The sequence below is a fragment of the Hordeum vulgare genome, chromosome 5H (genome assembly GCF_904849725.1).
Source record: "Hordeum vulgare subsp. vulgare chromosome 5H, MorexV3_pseudomolecules_assembly, whole genome shotgun sequence".
NCBI lineage: Eukaryota > Viridiplantae > Streptophyta > Magnoliopsida > Poales > Poaceae > Hordeum > Hordeum vulgare.
In genome coordinates, this window is record NC_058522.1 from 431,939,710 (window position 1) to 431,953,940 (window position 14,231).

Below are 14,231 nucleotides of genomic sequence, written 5' to 3' on the forward strand. Positions count from 1 at the left end.
GGGACTGATCACGGGACGGTTCGCGGGGCGGATCGAGGGACGTGAGGACGTTCCACTACATCAACCGTGTTCACTAACGCTTCTGCTCTTCGATCTACAAGGGTATGTAGATCTAATATCCCCTCTCGTAGATGGACATCACCATGATAGGTCTTCGTGCGCTTAGGAAATTTTTTGTTTCCGATGCGACGTTCCCCCACACCACAAGCCCACAGGCCGCGGCCACCCCCCTAGGCCGCGCCGTGACGGTTTTGGGGCCCACGTGGCACCACCGCCCCCAAACTCAGCTCTATATCTTCCGTCTCGCCCGGAAAAAAAATCTGAGAGAAGGTTTCATCGCGTTTTGCGATACGGAGGCGCCACCACATCCTGTTCTTCATATGGAGGTCAGATCTGGAGTCCGTTTCGGGCTCCGGAGAGGGGAAATCGTCGCCATCGTCATCATCAACCTTTCTCCATCGACAATTCCATGATGCTCTTCATCGTTCGTGAGTAATCTCATCATAGGCTTGTTGGACGGTGATGAGTTGGATGAGATCTATCATGTAATCGAGTTAGTTCTTCACGGGGATTGATCCCTAGTATCCACTATGTTCTAGATTGATGTTGCTACTACTTGGCTATGCTTAATGCTTGTCACTAGGGCCCGAGTGCCATGATTTCAGATCTGAACCTGTTATGTTGTCGCTAATATATGTGTCTTTTAGATCCTATCTTGCAAGTTGTAGTCACCTACTATGTGTTATGACCCGGCAACCCCGGAGTGACAATAGCAGGAACCACTCCCGGAGATGACCATAGTATGAGGAGTTCATGTATTCACCGCGTGTTAATGCGTTGGTCCGATTCTTTATTAAAAGGAGAACCTTAATATCCCGTAGTTTCCATTAGGACCCCGCTGCCTCGGGAGGGATGGACAATAGATGTCATGCAAGTTCTTTTCCCTAAGCACGTATGACTACATACGGAATACATGCCTACATTAGATTGACGAACGGGAGCTAGTTACATATCTCTCTGTGTTATAGCTGTTACATGATGAATCACATCCGTAATACTCATCCATCACCGGTCCACTGCCTACGAGTCTTTTACTACTGGTCCTCGCTATGTTACTTTGTCCAGGCTTGTCCCTTGCTACAAAAGGGATTGGGCTACTTTGCTGCTACTGTTGCTACTTCTGTCACTTTGCTGCTACTGTTGCTACTGTTGTTACTCTGCTGCTGCTGCTACTGCTGTTACTTGCTACTTCGCTGTTACTTGTTGCAAGATCTTTTCCGACACTGTTGTCGGGGAAGAATAGTTACTCGTCAACGTACCTTTTTCTGGCGCCATTGATACAACAGTTAGGAATAGTCTGTCGTCAATAGATCGTTTTTGGCACCGTTGCTATCATACTGCTTTGCTACTGATACTTTGCTTGCACACACTAATCTTTCAGGTGTGGTTCAATCTGACAAACTCAGCTGCTAATACTTGAGAATATTCTTTCGCTTCCCCTTGTGTGCGAATTAACAAATTTGGGTCGAATACTCTACCCTCGAAAACTGTTGTGATCCCCTACACTTGTGGGTTATCAGTGTTCAGGACTTCTTTTTGGGCGGCTGATCTTTTCAGTTTTTCTATTTGAGGAGGCAATGTGGACAGATAGCTGAGCATGTTCTTGATGGTTTTGACTAGCTCCTTGCTGCCCATCACCGCCTTAATCGTCAGGACGCCCCCGGTATATAGCTTCTCGGTGAAGGTATATATAGCCTTTAGCTTCAGCATGCAGTCGTCTGGAAGATTGGCGGCTCATGAACCTACAAAGGACACATCAGTATTTGATAGTTTTTGGGAGACCAGATTATTTCTTCAAAAGGCAAGGGTTAATGCTTACTAAACATAGCGACAGTCATGTTGGAAATGTGTTTTTTAAGCCGGAAAGCTCTTGCTGGGCGGCTTCCAATTTTCCCTCAGCTTGCTCAACACGCTTGAGGATGGCGGCTTGGTCAACTTTGGCTTTCTTCTCCAGTTTTTGATGGTCAGCCTTCATCCTCTCCAGCTCAGCCAGAATCAAGCGGTATTTCCTCTCCGACTCAGATTGTGCATCTTGTTGTTCAGCCAGATTCTTCCTTAAGTCGGCTAAAGCTAACTCGGTCTGGGTCACAGACTCCTACACATAAAATTTGGGGAGACAAGTTTCAACATTATTGCAAGTAATACTCCTGAAACTTGGGGGCTAATGTATGATTTTATTCAAAGTTATACCGTATTCAAGACCCGGCTCATCTTTCAAAAGATGACCCGGCCCTTGGGGGCTACAGGTTGAAGATTTTAACTATATTCAAGACTCGGCTCATCTTTCAAAAGATGACCCGACCCTTGGGGGCTACAGGTTGAAGATTTTAACTATATTCAAGACCCCGCTCATCTTTCAAAAGATGACCCGACCCTTGGGGGCTACAGGTTGAAGATTTTAACTATATTCAAGACCCGGCTCATCTTTCAAAAGATGACCCGACCCTTGGAAGGCTAATGGGTGGAAGAGAATACATAAGTAGACGTACCTCATGCTTAACCTTCATAAGATGAATCAAGCTTTTGTTCATCTCATAACTCGTCTCTAGGCGACTTACGAAGCCAGAGCAAAGTTGGTCAAATTCCAGCTTCTCATAATGGGGGAGCTTGAATTTACTCGTGTCTTGATCAGTGGAAGGACGAGATTCCTTGGAGGTATGCTTAGACAGTACCGCAACTCGAGGAGTGGAGTAGCTAGTACCGGTGACTATGATATCATCTGGATCTTCAGTCGCCTTGAGAGGGCTTGGCGGGTTAACCTTGTCAGTAGTTTCCTTCAAAATTACGAGCGAGTCATCCCGGAAATCGGGAATATCATCCACATGAATATCATGAGCCGCCGCCTTCTCCTCATCAATCTATGGGACAGAGGCGCTCGTGCATAAGGCTTCAGTTGTTTTAGGAGCAGAAGATAAGTCGCCAGTTTTCCTTCTCTTTGCTTGCGCTCTGAGACAAAGGCACCAAGATTAAAATCACATATCGTTATTTAGAAGAAATTGGGATTAACAAAGGGACTCACCCTTGCACACGAACCATCGGCGGGAAAGCTGACATTACTAAGTCGCTAGATGTAGGGGGAGAAGTCTGGTAGAATAAAAGCTTAAAAGTTAAGGAAGTTGAGAGTCATATTTTACACAACGAAGGGTATGGTAAAACAAAAGTGTACCTCGCTGGTGCGCTTCCGACCGATTGTCTTCTCAGGCAGTCCAGAGATTAAGTCGCCAGAGTGACTACGGGTTTTGCGCTTGGGGTATATCTTGCTTTCTTCAAAAGGAAATCAGGGTCCATATAAGCATATGGGTGAGACATGGGAACTTTCCCACAGATCCGTCTGGCTGGTCTAGGAGAAGGGGAAGGTGAGTCAGAAGATATAGAAATTACCTCGACCGCATCATCTTGGCTCTCATTGTCCTCGCCCTACACATAAAGACGCATGGTATAAGCATGAGTCGGAATACACAGGTAATAAGTGAGGGGGAAGTTTTACCTCTGATTGCTCTTCGTCAGCTCGTGACTCGCCGACAACAGATGAATCTTTGGCGGCGGCTTTACCTTTGCTTGTTTTCCTCTTCTTCTTTGGTGGCAGCTTGGTGTTCTTTTGGGCAGTCACTTTTGGGCCCCTTCGCCAAAATGGATCACTTTTCTAATGAATAGAAGTGAATTTCAAACCAAGAGCATTGGTAAGTATAAAGAAACGAAAAGGCGGCTTGGATTCTTACTGGCGGCACCGGGTTGGAGCGGCAGAAGGCCTTGAGCCCAATCTTGGCACATTCTTCCAAAGGCTCACCGGTTAGCTTCTTGATAATTCCAACAATGTCACTCTCTGAGAGTCTTTTGTGGTGGAAGCACTACGGGTGGTTTACCGTACCATCATATCATACATTAACCCGTCTCGGCGACTCAAGGGAAGAATATTCCACTCCACCCAGCAGCGGAACAGATCAATCCCGATGAGCCTGTTGTTGGTCAAAGACCGTAAATCAGAGAAAATGGGGATAAATTCCGACTCTTCCTCTTCTGTGAGTTTCTCGGGCAGTTTGAAGTCCATAGGCAGGCGATCTTCTCTGAAACCCGGGAGTGGGTTTTCGCCAGGTGGAGAGGTGTCTTGGCAATGAAACCATGACTCGGCCCAGCCCTTGGGATGGCTGGGCAGAAGAACTGATCGAAATCCTCGCTCGCGACGTCTTTGAATGTTGACTCCTCCAAGTTCATGGTTGGGACCGTTGGTAAACTCAGTCTGGCGATTCAAATGGAAGAAGTTCCAAAATAAAGGAACTGTGGGCTCTCTCTGCAAGTATACCTCACAAAAGACATGGAACTGTCAAATGTTGCAGATGGAGTTAGGTCCCAGGTCCTGAGGATGGACGTTAAGGAAATGCAAGACTTCTCGAAAAAACTTTGACCCGGGCGGTTTAAAACCTCGTTCAAGGTAGTCAGTAAAGATGACTACTTCTCCTGCAGCAGGATTGGGAATCAACTCGCCTGGGGCGGTTCTCCAACCAATGGTTTCCTTGTTGTCAAGAAGACCCGCCTTAACAAACTTCTCGAGAGTAGCGTCATCGATTTTTGTTGGTAACCAATTGCACTTAGAGATAGCCATGACTACAAAAGAGAGGGGAACAAGGCGATTCAGTAAAAATTATGAAGTGTTCCAACTCACCAGTATGGGTCTACAGTATGTTCAAGAAGGATTTGGTGACTCGCCAATGGGTGACATACATCATAACTCGCTACTCGGGCGGTTCATGCAAGTATCTTTGAAATATTGTAACTCGCTCTTCAATTGGAAAGGAAGGTGGCATAGCTATGGTGATAAATTTAAGTCGCTATGGAAGCAGGAGCTAACGGCGACTCTCAAGGGTCCTTTTTTCCTTAGGGATATTCTCGGGAGACGAACAAACATGTTTCTAAAAATAAGCAGTAAACTATGGATCTACGAGTCGATCAAAATAAAGGAATAATGCTCGGAAAAATGAGGAAAGGCTATGAACATAAGGCAGCGACAGTATTGGATCCACGGCGTGAAGGCTTAAGATAACGAAAGGACGCGATAAAGTGGCCATGGTTTGCCACTGCCTGAATCTACTACAAAGATATAAAGCGGATCTAAAGCAGGAAGGGATGTTTGTCGCGTCACGGAGCTAGCTCGCGGGAACAATGTCCATGGCATTCTCGGCTTAATCCTAATAAGGGAATGTGTGTACCTGAGGAAAGGAGACCGGTGCCGGGGACAAAAGCGGAGAACTTCGCGCTTCTTGTTCATTTGAAGGCGCTTGGAAGGCCACGGTCAATGGAGGAGCTTCATGAGCCGGTAACAATGCCGGGGTGCTGGCGCGGGAAGAGGAAGAGAGCGAGGAAGACGATGGAAGAGATGGAGGTAGGTGACGGAGCTTCCCCCCCATTTCTCTTGCGGTTATTTAAAGGGCCGGAATGGGAATCGAGGCTGTCAAGGCGGATATCGAGGTGACAAGTCAGAATCTGCGATAATGGCGCCTAGGTTTGCGAGATAAGTGAATATGGAGCAAAAGATCCGTTGGGTGGCTGCGGTATTAAAAATACCGGAATTAAGGGGATAACGTGATGTCATCAAAGGTTACATGGCGAGTCAGATAAAATTACAATGAGTGGCGACTTATCGTTCGTCGAAAGATAGAGATGGTAAGAGTCGCCCCAAATTGGTGAAGGTTTATTGACATGAATGAATTCAATACAATCTAGGGCCTAATGTTGGGGATATTACCTGCGGATAACCCGCCCTTAGTGGGTTGGGTCATCAAAGGGCGACTTACCATTCGAAGCATGTTTCGTGGCCCAGAAGCTGGATGGCGGTTCGAGAGGTCGTGCAGATGGTAGATTACCAAGGGAGTTCCCAATCGTGGAGAGCATGGCGACTCGAAGATAGGGAAAGCTACAAGGAGTAGCATGGCAGGACTTTTGTAAACCCTAGGGCCTCGACCTGTATATAAAGGCGAGTCCCAGGGAAAGGTCAGGCGAGTTAGAGAGAATCGAGAGCTAGGTCAGGCGAATTACGCCCTCCTTGTAATCGAAAACAACCATTAATCCACCCAAAGCAGGACGTAGGCTTTTACCTCCTCACAAGGGGCCGAACCTGGGTAAATCTGAGTCTCGCTTTCGCTCACCCCCTTCGAGTCGCCACCAAGGTGTGATGGCTACATCTTTAAGTCCTTTCACGAGGACATCTGCCGTGACAAAACCACGACAACACGTATTTGAGAAAAAAAGAGTAAGCATCTAGGAAACAACAATGTGTATTCTTATATAGTTTTCTAACATTTGATCAATAAAAGGCAAAGGATAATAATATTTTCTAGTAGACTTATTCAATTTCTTGAAATCAATTACCATCCTATAACCAATTATGATTCTATGTGGGATAAGTTTATTATTATCATTAGGAACAATAGTAACGCCACCTTTCCTAGGGACACACTGAACACGACTTACCAATCACTACAGTTATATGATAAATTATACGCGCCTCCAAAATATTTAGTATTTCCATTCTTACCACATCCTTCATCTTAGGATTCAAGCATTGTTCATGGTCAATAACAGATTTAGCATCAGGCTCCATATGAATTTTATGTTTGCACATAGTGGGACTAATGCCTTTAAGATCATTAAGAGTATATCCAATTGCAGATCGGTGCTTCCTTAGAGTTTTCAATAATCTCTTTTGTTCGTGCCATGAAATTTAGCATTGATAATGACATGATATATTTCGTTTTCACCAAGAGAAGCATATTCCAAAGTATCACGGAGTTTCTTTAATTCCAAAGTATCAAGCTCCTTAGGTGGAGGAGTATCTCCCAAAATTATAGACAAATTATTCTTAGGAATAGGTTCTTGCCTAACAAATATTTCATCTATCTCATTTCTTTCTTTCATATACATATCATTTTCATAATCTAACAAATATTTCTCTAAAGGATTAGTAGGAGGAACAACAATAGAAGCAAGACCAATAATATAATCTTTATGAGGTAAATCTTTATCATGAAGTTATCTACTGAACTTAGAAAAATTTAAATTCATTATGTACATTACCAAACTTAACCTTTACATGTTCTTTAGCACACTCAATTTTAGCATTGACAATATTCAAGAAGGGCCTACCAATTATGATGGGACAAAAACTATCTTGTCATGATCCAAGTACTAGAAAATCGGTAGGATATTTAATCTTACCACACAAGACTTCAACATCTCTAACAATTCCAAGTGGTGAAATGGTATCCTGATACGTCTCGAACGTATTTATATTTTTTATTGTTTCATGCTATTATATTATCAATCTTGAATATTTTATATGAAATATATGCTACTTTATATAATTTTCTAGGACTAACTTATTAACCCAGTGCCTAGAGCGAGTTCTTGTTTTTTGCGTGTTTTTGACCTTTTCAGAGAAACAATACCAAACGAAGTCCAAACGTGATGAAACTTTACAAGGGTTATTTTTGGACATAAGAAGACCCTAGAAGCTTAGGGAGGTGGATAGAAGAGCCACGAGGAGCGAAGAGACTGCATGGCACGCCCAGGGGGTAGGGCGCGTCGTGTAAGCTCGTGACTCCCTCCCGAGTCCCCTTAAACATATTCCACCCCTATATATATTCACAATTACCCCCAAAATCAACCGAGACACCTAAAATACTCTTCCCGCCACCACAAGCCCATGTTCCGCCGTGATCCCATCTGGTGGCCTTTTTCTGGTAAGCCGCCGCACGGGGAATCGATCATGGAGGTCGTCTACGTCAACCTTTCTCCCCCCACGATGATGCGTGAGTAGTTCACCATACACCTATGGGTCCATATTTAATATCTAGATGGCTTCTTTTCTCTCTTTGATCTTCAATACAATGTTCTCCTCAATCTCCTTAGAGTTCTGTCCAATGTAATCTTCTTTTGCGGTGTGTTTATTGGGATCCGACGAATTGTGGGTTTATGATCAGATTATTCATTGAAAGTACTTGCATATTTTCTGGTCAACAGTACCTGCACACACACAACAAATGCTCATACCCAAATGCTCATACAGGTTGACCAGAAAATATGCAAGTACTCAATGAACAATCTGATTATAAACCCACAATTCATCGGATTCCAATAAACACACCACGAGAATTACGTCGAATAGGTCTCATAAGAGATCATTGTATTGAAGACCATATGATATATATATATAGGCATTTAGGAAATACTATAGGTCCTATAGGAAATACTCACACATCATCATGGAGGTAGCAAGGTTGTTGAAGATGGCTTCCCCGATGATTGCCCCCTCCAGTACATTGATAGAATAGGGCTCGGGATTGGACTGGGAAGAACAAAGGCTTCTGGCAGTGATAAAATTGTTTTGGGTCTCGGTCCGAGGGTTTCTGGATATATGGGAACTTACAGTGTTGGTTTTAGGTCAAACACAGGTAGAGGGGGGCCACTAGACAACTCGACGCCCCTACCTTGTGGACCCCTCGTGCATTGTATGGTCTCCTCCCAAAGCTTACAGGGTCTCTTATTATCCAGAAAAATTTGTCAAAAAGTTCTATTGCATTTGGACTTTGTTAGGTATGGATTTATCTAGAAAACCAAAAACATGCAGAAAACAGGACTTCACACTCGATACTCAGTTAATAGGTTAGTCCATAAAAACAATATAGACGGCACGCAAAGCATGCAAGATTGATTTTATAATAACATGAAACAATAAAAATTATAGAAACTTTGGAGACATATTAGACGACACCCTTGAAGTTAGAGGTTTCTACAAAGCTTTTACAAGACTTTTAATTCCAGCTTTTGACCGGACCAAAGTCAAGTAATCACTAACAACACTTATAATAAAAATAGGCATCATTATGAGGACTTCTCTTGCAACCATATATCAGTCATCGTGATATTTAATTTGTGCCATGGAAATCATCCATTCAGATGTGGTTGCAACGTATCGAAGTGGGTGTGTGTCCAACTTACGTCTTGACCGACATGATCCTTCACCAAGAGTTGGTTGTCGAACCGAAAGGATCTCTACATCATGTGGTGGTGCCTTGGCAATTAAGATAGAAATCAAGCAAAAAAACATTAGGCGTTTGATGACTACAGCTCTTGTATCCCCAAGGATAAGATTTGTGTTATCATACTAAATCTTTCCGTCCCTAGTGTTAAGAATATCACTTCACGATCTCCCTGCCCTTAGCCTATCCAGGGACTTCTCTCCATGATCCTGGGTACCTACATGGATTAAGAACACTGACTCAATAAGAAAAAACTACAAATAAATTTTATGTTACACATACGGGAAATTAATTCCAAGTACTTCCATCCATCCCTCCAACAAATACACCAGGGTTGCTGCAGGGCTATGCGTCAACCCATGACCTTACAAACTAGTCACACATGAAGATCGGTTCACAAGGAGAAAACATTAATGAACACACCATGAAGATTGATTGATTGATAATATGACTTATAATAGTTGTCGGATGTGATACAAGATTACAAAAGTATGGATAGTTGGCTGAATGCTATGGTGGTGGAGATGGTGGCGGTTATGGAGATGTAGATGGTAAATGGCGGCGTCTAGCGTTGTTGTGGATGACGAAGATGAAGATTCCGACGATGTTATGTGTTGTTTCTGGCATTGGCCCCTTCATGGTATTTGTAGTGGTGGATCAAAGGGTGACAGGACATAAGGCCGCGCATACAAGCGTGTGCAGTCCTATGTAACACCGTATTTTGCTCCGGCTCATCCTGTGTGCTTTCCACTTGATCTCCTCTTTGCTCCTCTCCATGTATTGGCTTGATTTCGTCCATAAATAACCCATTTCATATGAAAATAAAATAAGGATAGGTTATTTCAATCTTTGCATTGATTTTTCATTAGTAGCAATATCAGAGCGGACATCTTGGCTTTTAGGAAATATCTCGATTTAAACTCAGGTTTGATGAGCGTAAAAATAACACTCATCACCATACCCGACTCATATATGGGTCGAATATGGGGACACATGAACGCGCATGCCACATAGGACTGGTCGCAAAGGCACACGCCAACTTGCCCATATCCACCCCACCCTCCTTGTCGGACCATCCCTCTCCTCTTATCTTTCGTCCTCGTTCGCTCAACCACCACTGTCGTGGTTTTGTCACGGTAGATGTCCTCGTGAAAGGACTTAGTGTTGGAGCCATCGCACCTTGGTGGCGACTCAAAGGGGTTGAATGTGAGCGAGACAGAGATTTACCCAGGTTCGGCCCCTCGTGAGGAGGTAAAAGCCTACGTCCTGCTTTGTGTTGTATTGATAGAGTTTCGATTACAAGGAGGGCGTAACTCGCCTGACCTAGCACTCGATGATTTCTAACCACCCTCTTCTTCCCTGGGACTCGTCTTTATATACAGGTCGAGTCCCTAGGGTTTACAAGGGTCCTTTCCTATATAAAAATCGTGACTCTTACGATCTCTAAGTAGCCACCTTTCCAAAGCTTGGAGACCTTCTCTATTATGGACTTTTTCCGGAAGTCGTAAGCCGCCATACAACCTTCGGTCTTACGAGGCCAAGGCCCGAACCATATTTTAGATGAATCGCCAGCTTTGGTGACCCGGCCCAACTAGGGCGGGTTATCAACAGATAATATCCCCAACATTAGGCCCCAGATTGACTTGAATTTCCTTCACGCCAATATCCTTACTCAATTAAAGGCGATTCATCTTCACTCCTCTTATACGACATGAGCTTGACCCGCCACCTGTTGCGGGAAAAACTTGAGTCACCAAACTATTTCTTGTTGGCACCTCCTTGTCCCTTGAATCCCGGAAAGGATAATGACGTAATCCCCAACGGATCCTTCGGTATCGTTATCCCAAAAATTTCGGGGCGCCATCATGGCGAATCTTTATCTTTTGGTAGTTCCCGCTCGTGGCGCCTCGATCCCAACGCCCGACCTGATAAATAGGCGGGAGGAAGGGACTGGGCGCATTCCACCTACCAGTCTTATCGCCCTTCTCTCCCCCACTATCACAGCGAAAACCCTCATCGCCTCCCAAGAGCTCCGCCGCCACCCGAAGATCTCGTCGCCATCCGAAAGCTTCGGTGCCGCCCGAAAACTTCGTCGCCGTCGAGCCCTTCGCCGTGGCTGAGCAGTTCGTCGCCGTCAACCGTCTCGCTGCCATCGAGCACCTCGTCGCCGTCGAACACTTCGTCGCCGCTCGAGGCTTTCGCATCTGTCCGAGACTTCCATCGCCGTCCGCGCTCCTCGTCGTGGCCGAGCAGTTCGTCACCGTCGACCATCTCCAGCCGAATCTACCAGGTTGGTTTTCTGTCATTAAAGAGCAAATCCAAGTTTCTTTTCAAAGTTCATCAGTGCCGCGTTCTTGGTGCCTCCCGAATAGCTTTATCTGTTCCCAATTAGTTGGCGGCGATGATAACAGGAAAATCGATGTCTTTCATACCTTTATTTGTTCGGCTTCTACTTGCATGCTTAGAGTAGGGCTTCACCAAATCAACAGTACTGTCCCACCTTAGTCGCAGGTTACTATATCCAGTCATTTTCCGCGTTCATTTCCATCTGCCCGGTAGATCCATAATTTATCGCTAGTCAAGTGAAATCTGTTTGTAGTCTCATACTTCACCACTTTGACAAATACCACTGATGCTTTGAAAAACTGCTCCCTTAAGTAGCAAAAGTTTCGTAAGTCGCCCTGACAACCTGACCCGGACCTCCGTTGGCAGATCAAAAAAATCCCTCAGCCATCAGGCAAGTTATTTGGCGAGTCAAACGAACTTGTTTTACCATTTTCAGTAGATGCTTGGCATGCCAATTCACCCGTAATTTTATCCCTTTGTAGCATGGGCGCTGTTTTCAAAAGTGACTGGCTCCCAACCAAGGTTAATGACGCTATACTTAATGATTATGTGAAAACGGGAAATCTGGACCCTCAAGAGGTTATTGGTTGGCGCACCGAGTTAGGAGAAGAAGTCCCCAATCCCAAGGAAGGGGAGATAGTTGCTTTTGTTAAACACCTTGAGCGGAGCTTTAAGCCGCCTGGATCGAAATTCCTCAGAGACGCCATGGCTTTTATGAATGTCCGCCTTCAAGACCTAGGGCCCAACTCGATAAGCAATCTATGCCAGTTCCAGGTGTTTTGTGAGGCTTACTTGCGGATGGAACCCTCAGTTCCCTTATTCTGGTATTTCTTCCACCTAAATCGCCAAACGGAATTTCACAATGGCCCCAGCCTGGAGCTTGGTGGTGTCAATGTTCAGCGTCGCAGGGATAGCCCATTTCCGTCACTCGCCATATCAAGCCACCCCAAAGGCTGGGGCGAGTCTTGGTTCTACTGCCAGGAGACTTCACCTGAAGGCGAGAACAAGCTCCTGGGTTATAGGGTAGATCGCCTTCCAACAAATTTCAAACTCCCAGACAAGCTCACCGAAGAGGAGGAGTCAGACTTTATCCCAGTATTGTCCGAGTTAAGATCTTTGCCAAACAATGGCCTTACTGGAGTCGACTTGATCCGCTGCTGGGTCGAATGGCGAATCCTCCCTATAAGTCGCCGGGACGGGTTAATGTGTGAATTCGACGGCACCCTAGATCATCCTCAGTGCTACTTCCACATGGCTCTGACAGAAAATGATATTGTAACCATGATCAAGAAGCTGACCGACGAACCCGCGGCAAAATGCGGCCAAATAGGTCTTAAACCTTTCTGCAAGATTAACCCGACACCAAAGCTAAATAACTTTAACCCGCCTTTTGTCTTTTTATTCCTTACGTCTTACTTGAACTATGACCTCTTATAAAATATGCCATTTCAGAAAGGTGATAAATTTTGGTCCAAGAGGCCAAAAAAGTAAGCCATGAAGCAAGCTAGGCTGCCTCCAAAGAAGAAATCCAAGGGCAAGGGCAAAGCTGCTGTTACCGAGCCATCTGAAGCCGATAAATCCCAAGTCGGCGACGCACCCTCAGAGGTAAAAAATTCCACCCTCTTTTAACTCGCCATCCATTACTAATAACTTTGTGTTTTACACCTCTATCTCTTGTGTAGAGTGAAGACAATGAAAGCCAGGAGGATTCCGTAGAGGTAATTTCTGTTTCCTCCGACTCATCTCCTTCTCCACCTAAGCCGGCCAGCCGAATTTGTGGGAAAGTTCCCTTCTCACACCCAAATGCTTGTTTGGATCCAAATTTTCTTCTGAAGAAAGCACAACACACCTCAAATCGGAAAACTCGAAGTCATTCTGGTGACCTGGTGTCTGGTTTACCCACAAGAAACAAGAAAAGGCCAAATGAGGTATCTTTTAATAACACTTCTTCGGGTCTTTTTAGATCGTATTTGTAACTCGCTCATATCTTCGAAGTATAATTTTTTGCAGAGTTCTCCTCCAACATCTGGCGACTCAGTGATGTCGGCACTTCCACCGATGATCGGCGTCCCTGGGTAAACCTTTGATAATATTTACCTTTGATCTGATGGTGATAATATCCATTCCTTTAAACATCCCTCCTTCTCCTTTCAGGGCACAGGCGAAGAAAAGGAAACTTGGCGGGTCAGCTCCCATTACAACTTCGGAGCCTATCGGAAAGTCGGCGCCGATCCAGGATAACCCGAAGCAAGACAAACCTGAAGATCAAGTGGATCTCCCCAGCTCTCCCAAGGAAACCATGGAAGCGCCTAACCCGCCAAGTCCATTGACAATAGCAGAAGACCCAGACGCTGTAGTTATCACCGGTACTCGTTTCTCTAAACCGGCCACAGCGGTTTTGTCGAAACATGTATCATCATCAGCTCAACCTGTTTTTGAGCATGAACTTTCCAAGGCTAAACCCTCCCAATATGAGAACCTTGAGTTCAAAGAACTTTGCTCTGGCTTTGCAAGTCGCCTGGAGGTGAGTTATGAGATGGAGAAGAGCCTGCTTCGAATGCTGAAGAATAAACATGAGGTACGTTTTGTTGTACATTGTATTATCCTCATTAACCCCCAAGGGTCGGGTCATCAATAAAAAGATGAGCTGGGTCTTGATAATTAAAAAAACTTTTGACCTGTAACCCCCAAGGGCCGGGTCATGAGTAAAAAGATGAGTCGGGTCTTGATAATTAAAAAACTTTCGACATGTAACCCCCAAGGGCCGGGTCATTAGTAGAAAAATGAGCCGGG